This window comes from Ixodes scapularis, unplaced genomic scaffold, assembly GCF_016920785.2.
Source record: "Ixodes scapularis isolate PalLabHiFi unplaced genomic scaffold, ASM1692078v2 PGA_scaffold6__148_contigs__length_123643588, whole genome shotgun sequence".
Classification (NCBI taxonomy): Eukaryota; Metazoa; Arthropoda; class Arachnida; order Ixodida; family Ixodidae; genus Ixodes; species Ixodes scapularis.
In genome coordinates this window covers 110,818,287-110,829,003 of record NW_024609881.1, presented here as the reverse complement: position 1 = coordinate 110,829,003, position 10,717 = coordinate 110,818,287, and the positions used below count along the sequence as shown (strand labels likewise).

The following is a 10,717-nucleotide window of genomic DNA, read 5'->3' as shown; positions in this document are numbered from 1 at the left end:
CGATCGCCTAACGAATAGCGCCGCGTGCGGCCGCTTTGGAGTCAGCGTAGGGAGAGCGGTATACGCTCCGCCGGCCGCTCCGGCTGCTCCCGTGCTTCCGCCAATATGGCAGCCCAAGCATGCATGTCGACCTTGCAACACCCACCGGTGTACCATTGCAGTCGAGCTGCGAGTGCCGAGGTCACTTTCCGATCAGTACGCGCGACGTCGCTGCGAGAGGCGCGCGTATCGGCACTGAGTTAGATCTGCAAGGTACCCGTATCTGCTCTACCTTCGCACCTGAGTCTCTTGCTCTTATACCCAATTTACACGGCAGCGTAAAGGTACCTTTGGCACAGGTGCCTGTAGTAAAGGGAGCTGGAGATCGCAATCACACGGCGCACAAAGGTCCCTTTAGCTAAGGGAGGTCCTGTGTTAAACGGAGCTCGCTTAGTTCCCTTTGCAGCTACAGCTAATAGCCTCGGACCCACGAACTCCAAATAAAAATCACAGATATATAGATATATATTGTTTAATGCATTGTAACAAATTGAATATATATAACTAGCGAATTATGAAATGGTTGTGAACACAAATGTGATGGAATAATAGATTAACGAGGAATGCATACTCCAGCTAGCAGGTAGCAGCGGCGGCACGGGGAAAACAATATCTGCTACGAACCCGAACGCGATAGACCACTGCAAGGCTTTTTTTCGAGGTTATAGACAAGTCGTCCGACTCTCCCGCCCAGAACATTTTATCCACTATGGTTCCGGGGTCCTTCGCTCAGGTGAACTCGGGCGGAAGCACTAGCGGCGCCAGCACTAGGAAGAAAGGCGCTCAAGTTCGCTGGTCAGAATCCGAAACCTTTTCCCTTATCCGCCTGGAGGAAGATAACATCGGCAAGCTCTGGCAGCTCGTCGTCGTCCATCCCTTTCGATGGCGTGACTGGCGTAACCCTGGGACTCCGACGTGGTTCGTTTCTGCACAGTACCTTTTAGCTACTTCAGTGAAACTTTGCGGAAAAATTTAGCTGCTTAACATGAAAAGGTCGCCCACCTCGCAATAAATACTCGTAAACGCAGGTGATTTAGGTCCAGTGTGGCCTGAAGGGTCGGACGTTTAAAGAAAGACTCATTTAGGTGCGCCCTTAGACTTAGAGAAATAAAAAAAAAAAAATCAGCTTTTAACACTCTGGTGAAGAAGGAAGACCAGCAAAGCTGCGCTCTGGTGGGACGACATCAAGGACGACTTCTTTGACGACCTCAAGGATGACTTCTTGGACGACCTCAAGAACAACGTCCAGGACGACTTCTAGGGTGACCTTGAAAACGACCTCAGGGTAGTGATGCAAAACTATCGATAAATTGACTATCGATACTATCGATAGTTTTTCCAAACCTATCGATAGTGTCCCAGAACTATCGATAGTCGACTATCGATAGTACTATTGATAGTTTTTCGGTAGTCAACTATCGATAGTTTTTCGACAGTCGACTATCGATAGTTTTTTGATAGTCGACTATCGATAGTACTATCGATAGTTTTTCGATAGTCGACTATCGATAGTTCTTACTATACTGGCGACTAACGATACTATCGCTAGTGCTATCGATAGTCTTGCACCACTATAGTCCGTTACAACTCAAGAAGGTAGGGCGAGGGTAAGATGGGCCGGGGAGGAGGAAGCAGACGGAACGCTAAAGAGAGAAGGAGGTTTCCCCCTCTCTTCTCCAGCGCTCCGTCTGCTTCCTCCTCCCCGGCCCGTCTTGCCCTCGCCCTACCGCTCGCCTCCCCCTTCTCCTCTTTTCGCCCAAACATGCATCTTCGTCATCACTGAAAGCTGAACCAAAGTTGGGATGGTAAGTGCCTGGGCTAGTTGGTGCCCCGTTTGAAAAAAAAATTAAAGCGATAAATAGACAAGAGGGAGCAACGCAAACTACTAGTGTCGCAAAACTATCCATAGTAAACTGTCGACAGTACTATTGATAGGATTACGGTAGTCGACTATCGATACTTTTCCGATACTCGATTAACGATAGTTTTCTGATAGTCGACTATCGATAGTTTTTCGATAGTCGACTATCAGTACTATCGATAGTTTTTCGATAGTCAACTATCGATAGTACTATCGATAGTTTTTAGATAGTTTTTTTCACTATCGATAGTCAAATTTCTGGCGACTATCGATACTATCGATAGTACTATCGATAGTTTTGCACCACTACCTCAGGGACGACGTCTAGGACGACCTCCAGAACGACGCCTAGGACGACCTCAGGGACGACGACTAGGACGATTTCAAGGACGACGTTTAGCGACCTCAAAGATAACCTCTAAAATGACCTCAAGGATGACTTCTAGGGCGACCTCGAGGACTACCTCTCAGACAACCTCAATGACGACCTCAAGGACGACGTCTAGGACGACTTCTAGGACTACTTCTTGAATGACCTCGAGGACGATATCTAGGACGACACCTAGAGAAATTCAGCCTTTCCACTCTGGTGAACGCTAGAGTGGAAAGGCTGGAAAGGTTGCTGCCATCTATGAGCGAGGCCGGCAAGCCGGTTGTCTGGTTTCCGCCGTCGCTCATAGATGGCGGTAGCGGTCCAGAGTTTTTTGTCGACATTTGTTTGGTACTGGACACGATCTTGGGGAACCTAGCCCTTAACAGCTCCGCTGTAAAAAAAAAATAAAGTGCCGAAAAAGCAAACACAAATAATATTTAGGGTTTAAATGTGATATTTCACGCACAATAATCAAAAACTACGCGTCGAACCGATTTCAAGGAATAATTGTTTATCACGTGTTCCGCTCGCGGTTCAGCAGGAATGCAATCGACGTTAATTCAAAGTGCTCCGTTTATTTATCGTGTGATTCAGAACGCCGTTTACTACTGGTACCTTTAGCTGAGGGACCTAAGCTAAAGGTATCTTTACGCTGCCGTGTGAATTGGGTATTACACTTTCTGTAGTGCTTAATCTTCGGTAATTCTCCTGGGTCAACTTCATCCGGAACCCCCCCCCCCCCCCCCCACACACACACACACCAAAAAAGATACACATATCTGCGACATGACTTCCAATCTTATGTCCTATCATGCTACCTGCGTCTCCACTGTAGTGGATGCCCCATACAAAAGGGTCGGAGCGAGGCACATACACCAGCCTGTTTACTTCCAACTGGACGTTGGCCCATCCCCCTAATCACCCGGTTAGCTTCCACCACACGCTTCTCTTTCTAAAAAGACTGTCCCTAGACCTCTGGGATAGTGTATATTTGCACGTGCAAATATTCCTCCCTCAGCCTATACGTACCCCAACCTCTATGTATCTGCCGAGGTTATGGCTCCTCTTCAACACATCATTGAGTCCCGCATATACTATTAAGTTCAGTCCCTCCATGTTACCCCAGTGCTCTTCCTTAGCTTTGGACATAGCGTTTTCAATGCACTTTTCTGACTGGGCCACTACGTTTACCCTCCCGTCCCCTTTTTCGCTGACCAGTAGACCCCCTTTAACCCTTGTTACGTTCGAGTGTCCTACCCCCAGTACCCTTTTAGCCTCCAACTGCCTGCCTGCATTCCCTTTACCTCGATCCCTGCGCTGCGTTTGTCTCCCTCCAGCTATCTCCGCTACCTCACTTCTTTCTCTCTGCCGGTTTACCACCGCGTCCTTTACTGCCCCACAGGTAACCTGCGCCACTACGGCACTGTAGGGTCGAGGAGCCACTCTCGTCCTGCTGACTTCCGCCATTTGTTACGACTGCCTTCCTTGACTTCGACCTGGAGTTGGCGTTCACCTGTCGCCAACGGCAGCAAAGCCTATTGTCACGATGGTCCCAGGCGCGGGCCAACTACGCTAGACAGTCACGCTCAGATTCCCGAGACCAACTCTCGAGACATCCGGAGGGTGGTGGTCTTCGGCGAGGGCACTAAACACAAAAATAACGTCTTCCGGAGGCCGCGAGACGACCTGAGATAGCCAGCCCTCGCAAGGAGCACCGGCGTGCGTGTGTGTGTGTGGGTGTGAGGGTCTGCCGCTGTTTTGTTTCAGTTCGAGCAGCAAGGGCGTCGATTCCTTGCACCAGCCACCAGAGTGTGACAAGAACGTCGACGGATTGCCTCCTCTGGCCTTCACACCCAGAAGTTGCATCAGCCGCCCCGCACTTCGAACACCACGTGAACACTCGAACTCCGGGGAAGGCTCCTCTCTCTCACAGGGCCTTCTCGCCCTCGGAGGGCTATATAACGTGGGCTCAGGGAGCCCGACGTCGTCGATTGCCGATTAACCAGTCGACTACGCTACCTGTATATTCACTGTACATAAAAGTTATACTTCAGTAATCACGCTCTAACGCTGTTCTCTCGGGGCTATGTGATTAGCGAGCCACAGCCCCAACTCTCGCTTTCGCACCTGAGATTCCCCCCCCCCCCCCTCCCCCCCAACTGTAACACTGTTCACTAGTGTTGTCTTCCTCTGAAACTGCCTTTCCCGCACCGCTGTGCTCGATATCGCCTCCCTCCTCAGCTGCTCCAACCCAGCCTCCCTCTTACGCTGCCACATGTCAGCCTTCTCCGCTTCCCCCCTTTTGAGCTCCTCCACCTGTCTCTCAAGCTCCACCCGCTTTTTATTAAGCTCGCCTGCCATGCGCTATACCTTTCTTTCCAATTCCCTGATGAGCTCCTGAATCTCCATCTTGAGTTCCTCTCTGTTAGCTGACACCTTGACCTTGGTCTCCAGGACCCGCCCGCTTCTCTCGCTCTACTTTAAAGGGGTACGGAAACGAAAATTGAAATATTCGAATTTTGTTCGGAAATGAGTCAAGCAAGACGGATAATGACCGTAAATGATAATCGCACATTTGTATTTTGAACGACTGGCTATATTTTTTGTTCCAAATTGTGCACTCGAGCAGGCGCTCGAAGAGAAGCGAACGGAGAGCGTGATGCTTCATGAAATCTCCGGCGCAAACAAAAACAGAAAAAAAACTCCCGTAGTTGTGACGTGGCAAGGCGGGCGTAGTTATGTGCTTTACCGTTGATGGAGTTGTCAGCATTGTGGTGTTGTCAACGCGTTACAACCGAGCCGTTCGAAGTGCCCATGGGGTGACAAGCGTGTGGCTGGCCCAAGGTGCACGTAGCTTCCACAGCACTGTCAGCTTAGGGAGGAACGGAGCGGGAAAAGCAACTTTTATCAAACTTTTCAGCGACGGGCAAATCGTCTAGGGAGAGAATGGCTGTGTCCGGGTACAGAAATGAGGGTCCGATCAAAAGGGAAGTCCCTCCTTTCCGTCTTCTTGAAATGCTTAGTACTATGCGCGATTTTGTGAGTTGAGGAGGAAAGCTATGAAGGAAAATGTTGAATTCCAAAGAGCGGCGCTCTCTGATGGAACTTGCTACGTCATGACTACGTAGCAACTGCCCCAACATTGCTAGATTACCTCACAAACAGGCTCCACATGCATCCACCAAGTGCACATTGAAAGATAATTTAATTAGCTTTGAAATTAGTTTTCTTGAGCCTTTCAACGAAAGACTGGTATTTCTGAGGTTATGCTGCAACATGAAACACATTAAAGCTAAAAAATGAGCCCTGGAATTTCGTTTCCGTACCGCTTTAAGTTCCCGCTTGACCTCCTCAGCCATAGCTGCGCATCTTTCTTCTATCAACTGAAATCCCTCCGTCATCCTGTCGCTGATTCGGCCAACCAAGCTACCCTCCTCCGCCTCCGCTAAGCTCTCAAAATCTGTCTCATCTAGAAGCACCCACCGCATGCACTCACCACACGACACTATGTCATTTCCTCCTTTGTAGGGTTTCCTTTGCCAAACCATTGCGCCTTTCTACCTCCAACCATCCTAAAGAAAAAGAAATCACAAAAAAAAGAAAAGAAAAAAAAACAACAACAAACATTGTTCTAATTGAAAACAAAGCCAAAGCCATAGGCTATATGCTCTTAAACTAACCTAACGTTATGTTTTAGCGGCCCCTAAAATCTACGCAGACTACTCCACGGACGCCAGAATAATAATAATAATAATAATATAAAAAAAAAACCTTGACAAAATTGCAAGAAAGCCCTAATCTATCTTGCTAGTGGCCTCCCGTTGGCCTAACCTAGCCTAACTTACTATCTTAGCGCTTTCTAAATTTATGCCAATTATCTCATGCACACTCTGGTGACGTAGCCGAACGCTGCGTCAGCGGAGCACCAATCGAACGTGTCCTTGCCAAAGCTGCTGAACCCGATTTTAGCTGTGCGTTCTACGAACGTTGCCGAGTGAATATCTGGCATGACCTCCTTGAATCAACTTGCCACAGCCGTAGAATTCCCCGGGCTTACAGCGCCAGCATGCTCCTCAAAAAAGAAATATTGAACATGAAAACGTTGGCAATAATTTTATTTCAAATTAAGCCAAGCCGCAGCTGGCTGGTGAAACACTCTTTTCTGCGGGGTACGGAGGCTACGAGTACGAGTGCGTAACCGAATTCGATCACGGAGCCTCCGTCAATCGTCCTGTGGGAACAGCACATTTTATCAATGCTATCGCGAGAAGAACTCCATGACCTACTGACGTCCAGCGCACGGTGACAACATGGACGATTTTTTGAGGAGTCGTTCGTCCCTTGATGACGAACTGCGCGAAGAGGCTTAGCGTTGAGCAGAGCAAAGCGTTCACGCACATAGCGGGCGGTGAATATTTTCATTATGCATTCCTTCAGCTGCACGGCTATCTGATTCAACTACGGTAGGACTCGGAAAGAATTGCCGAGTTGGATACCACGTAATTTCACGTTACACTGAACTTCGCGATCACCACGTCGCCCGTGCTGCGCCAGTCATGGTAACGGCCATCTTGGAACTGTGCTGTCGATGAGCCCGAGATCTTACGAGAGCTTCCTACAAAGCCCGCCAGCTCGCAACGAAATATCCCCAGCGTAGCGTACGTATACGCATTACGCTATCCCTTATGTTGTGTATTGCGCATGAACACTCCCTACTCGCAATTTCTTTGCGTACGCAAAGCTTGTGCGTGCGGTTCTCTAAAACTGTGTGATAAAAAATGGAGATGCATAAGAAAAGATGCCTTTCTCGTCCACAGCATGGAAAGAAGGGAAAGCAATACCTGTAGCACGCTCGCCCAATGGGGGCAAAGTGGTGTCATCACGTACTTAATGACTTCGCACAGTGACGGGAAAACCTGCGCCGACGCGAACGACCGCGCAGGGTTTCACGGTGTTGTCGAGCGGTGAAGGGGTTGACGTTTAGCGATGAGCGGAGAGGGGGACTCATGACAGAGAAACGAGGCGGGTGCAAGGCGATGCGCTCTAGCAGAATGTATTTTACGTTTCCAGTTGCGTTTGAGAGGTATGACTATTATAGACCCTTTCGGGGTAAAAGAGCTCCACCTGTCGCATGGAAAGGAAACTAGCACCCGACGCGATCTTGAAAGATACTTTTATCGCTCATGCCAATCCCTGCAAGTTTCAATGTTGCAATACTAAACACAATACGTTCGCGTTTTGTTGCGTAAAATTAGACGGAGAGTGGTTGGTTTCGCTCGAATTGGTAAAGCAACTGTATCTCTCTAATTGTTGCACCATGACGTCCAGGCTAAAAGTCAGCCACGGTTAGGGGTGGCGACTGCCCGTTCAGCGTGGCGAGGCCCGTTTGACACGGAGAATCGCAAGTGGGTCTGATACACCACAAATAGAGTTACAATTGTTATTATTAAAACGCGTGTGGCTATCGGCTTTGAATACGGCTTTATTCGTGTGGGGTATTTACTCGTAGACGCGGAAGATAGGTAGGTAACATTACGGCCTCGCGTGCTTCTCTGGCAGATCTGAACAGCTGAATCATTCTAGCGTTCAGACTGCTAAGTACAACTTAAAATGACGCTATCAAAAAATTTTTGTAGGCAATATCTAAAAAAAAAAAAATCGCTTGGCAATTGTGTTACATACGTGAAGCGCTTGACTATGGTACTCCATGTTTTCAGACTCCAGGCGTCTACATTCACGGCGCTCTTAATCAGATAGTTTAGCGCATACCATGGGTACACTTGATAGTTGTTCCTAAAATGAAGGGACACTACCGCTAATCGGGCTTATAAACTTGGGAATCATCCAGAACCATCCATATACTTTCAAGCTCCTCTACCTCAGCGCGCACAGGTGGTCGAGCTCCTCCTCGCCGACGTCACTCCTCCTCGCCTACCCCTCTGGTCCAGTGACATCCCCGTTAGCCAATCAGCGTCCAGCAGCTCACCCGTCCTTTCCCACCCGTCACCCAATCAGTGTTGAACCCCGCGGCCACGCTCTTATCTGGGCTTCACGAAATGACGAAAGCCTATTCAAAGTACATTTCACTTTAATACGTGTAACCATTGCTTTCCATGGATGGATCGATTTAGCAGCTGCGTTCTACAACGCATGGGGAATTTATTCGGCCATGAATACGACTTATTGAACAACAAATTAAAATTGTTTTCGTGAAACAAAATTTACGGTAGGCACTTTATTTGTGTGTGTGGAAATGTGCATGTGCGTGTGGCACAACTTAAATACATGCCAGTCGGAGCTGCAATATACTCAAATATGGCTTTTAAATAACCTATCTCTACAGATGAGATGTGCTATAGCGTCATTCAAGCAAACGGAAAGGGACACAGCCTTCTCTAAATTGCTTCTAGACGTGAAGTCTACCTGACTCGGGCGCAGTCTGCAACCTGCTAGCGAGTTCGGCAGCCGAAGGACTTGCGAGCGCAGCGACATAGCAATCGGTGGGCCCGTATCTAGTCACCGGAACGCCGACAACTCTGCACTGTTTGTTACGCAAGCTCGTGACAGATCGGGAATACGCTATTGAATAACAGGCGGATGCAACCGCAAGCCTTTAAACTCGCGTAGTTGTGAAGACTCACCTTTCACAACCGGGTGGCTGCCAGCTCATCACCGGAACACGTGTAAAAAGATCGAAGGAACTAATCCACTCTTACTGTTAATAAATTATTGGTACCATGCACTCAGTCGCGTGTTTTTACATCGAACAGAAGAAGAAAAAAAAAATCCTTAGCACGTGAAAAAGAGACAGAAGTTGTATTTCACTCACCACATCAGGAAACTCGAAATGGGGCGACGTAAACAAACCGGGAGCACGTCCTTCAAGATGGCATCCCTGGCTTCTTTTTATTTTATTTTTTTCTCTGCCGCCAGAGTTTTTGAAATCGGTCTTTATAAAACCTTCCAACGTTACGCGTAACACCTGGATATCGCCAAAGTGGGATTTCGTATAATGCGAGTAAAGGTCCGTTCACACTCTTGCACCCAAGTACGATCGAGAGAGACCAGACCGGGTTTTTCGGGTTTTAAGCCTCTTGCGACCTCTTGAGACCGGATGCGCTGCAGCGGAGCTGGTTCTAAGACGTCTCAAGAGGCTCAAAAACCGGTCTGGTCTCTCTTGGTCGTACTCGGTTGCAAGAGTGTGAACGGACCTTTAGGTTTAAAAACACTTGTTGTGGACTGATCGTTTACAGACGACACTTCCTCGTCGTCTGCTAACGCTCTCTTGTCTTCGTGCGGCGCGGCCAATGGGAACACTCGACTTCTCTCTCCTCGCGCCAAAAGAGAAGATGTTTTTTTTTTTTTTTTTTTTTTTTTTTTTTTTTTTTTTTTTACCTCCGCTACGACGACAGACTGCAAACTCCGACAGCGTAATCTCTGCATAGTGTCACTGGTAAACCTATCCCTCTAGAACTGTGCGTTACTATACCAAAAGCCGTCGCTCTCACTTCTTTGGAAATTTTTGACAAAAAAGCTGTGGATTTTTTTCTTTTATAGTGTCCCGTGTTTACATGGTCATGCACGAGCTGCTTCGCACTTTCGCAGCCCTCTGCAATTCCCGGCTTCACAAACGCAATCCCGGAGGCCCAGTTTTGCGCCACGCGGCTGCGCCAGGACACGTCCCGGGTCCTGAGGCCCTCCCCGGCGGACAGGTATTCCTTCGGGACACGCGACGAGGGCGTCCAGTACCGGGATGTCATCTGCGTCCTCGACATCAAGTGAGCGCTGGCCAGTCTTGTACATGTTACTCGAAAAAAGGGGCAAAAGTAAGCGCTTCCAATTACAAGCACCCTTGGTTATAAAGAGTTTTGTTTTCTCTTAATGTTCGTTTGGGCTTATTATCCTATTGGAAAGGATTATTGCAGGGGTGGCCAGGCTGGCCTTGCCTAAGAGCCGCACACAAAACCACGGAACTTTTAAGAGCCGCGGGGGGGAGGGGGGGGGGGGGGGGGGCAAACGTAACTTTTGTTCAGAGTCTGACTGTACGTATGGGGGCACAAGACTGTACGACTGTACGTATGGGAGTACAAGGCTGCCAAACTGCAAGCTGCAGTGTGCTTTATTCTGAAATCCTTTCTCGTGTTTTTTTTCCTGGGGAAACGGGTAAAGGGGCGAAAAGGGGGGGGGGGGGTGGAGGGGGGGGGGGGGTGGAGGGGGGGGGGGGGGGTGTCTCCTCACGAGGGACCCGCGAGCCGCACTTGGACCACCAAAGAGCCGCATGCGGCTCGCGAGCCGCGGTTTGGCCACCCCTGGATTATTGCATCGAGTGCCGGTATATTACGTGAATGTATGTGCCGCTGAAAGTTTCTGATGTCGGCATTTTGCTGTGTGCTTTTCGCTTAAGTGTAGACATATTTCTTGAGTGTGTAAGTCCTATTTTGTTC

General features: G+C 48.8%; 1 pseudogene; it reads left to right on the top strand.

Moving 5' to 3' along the window:
- LOC115320955 overlaps positions 1-10,717 on the top strand; it is a 45,127-nt pseudogene that overhangs the window by 13,846 nt on the left and 20,564 nt on the right.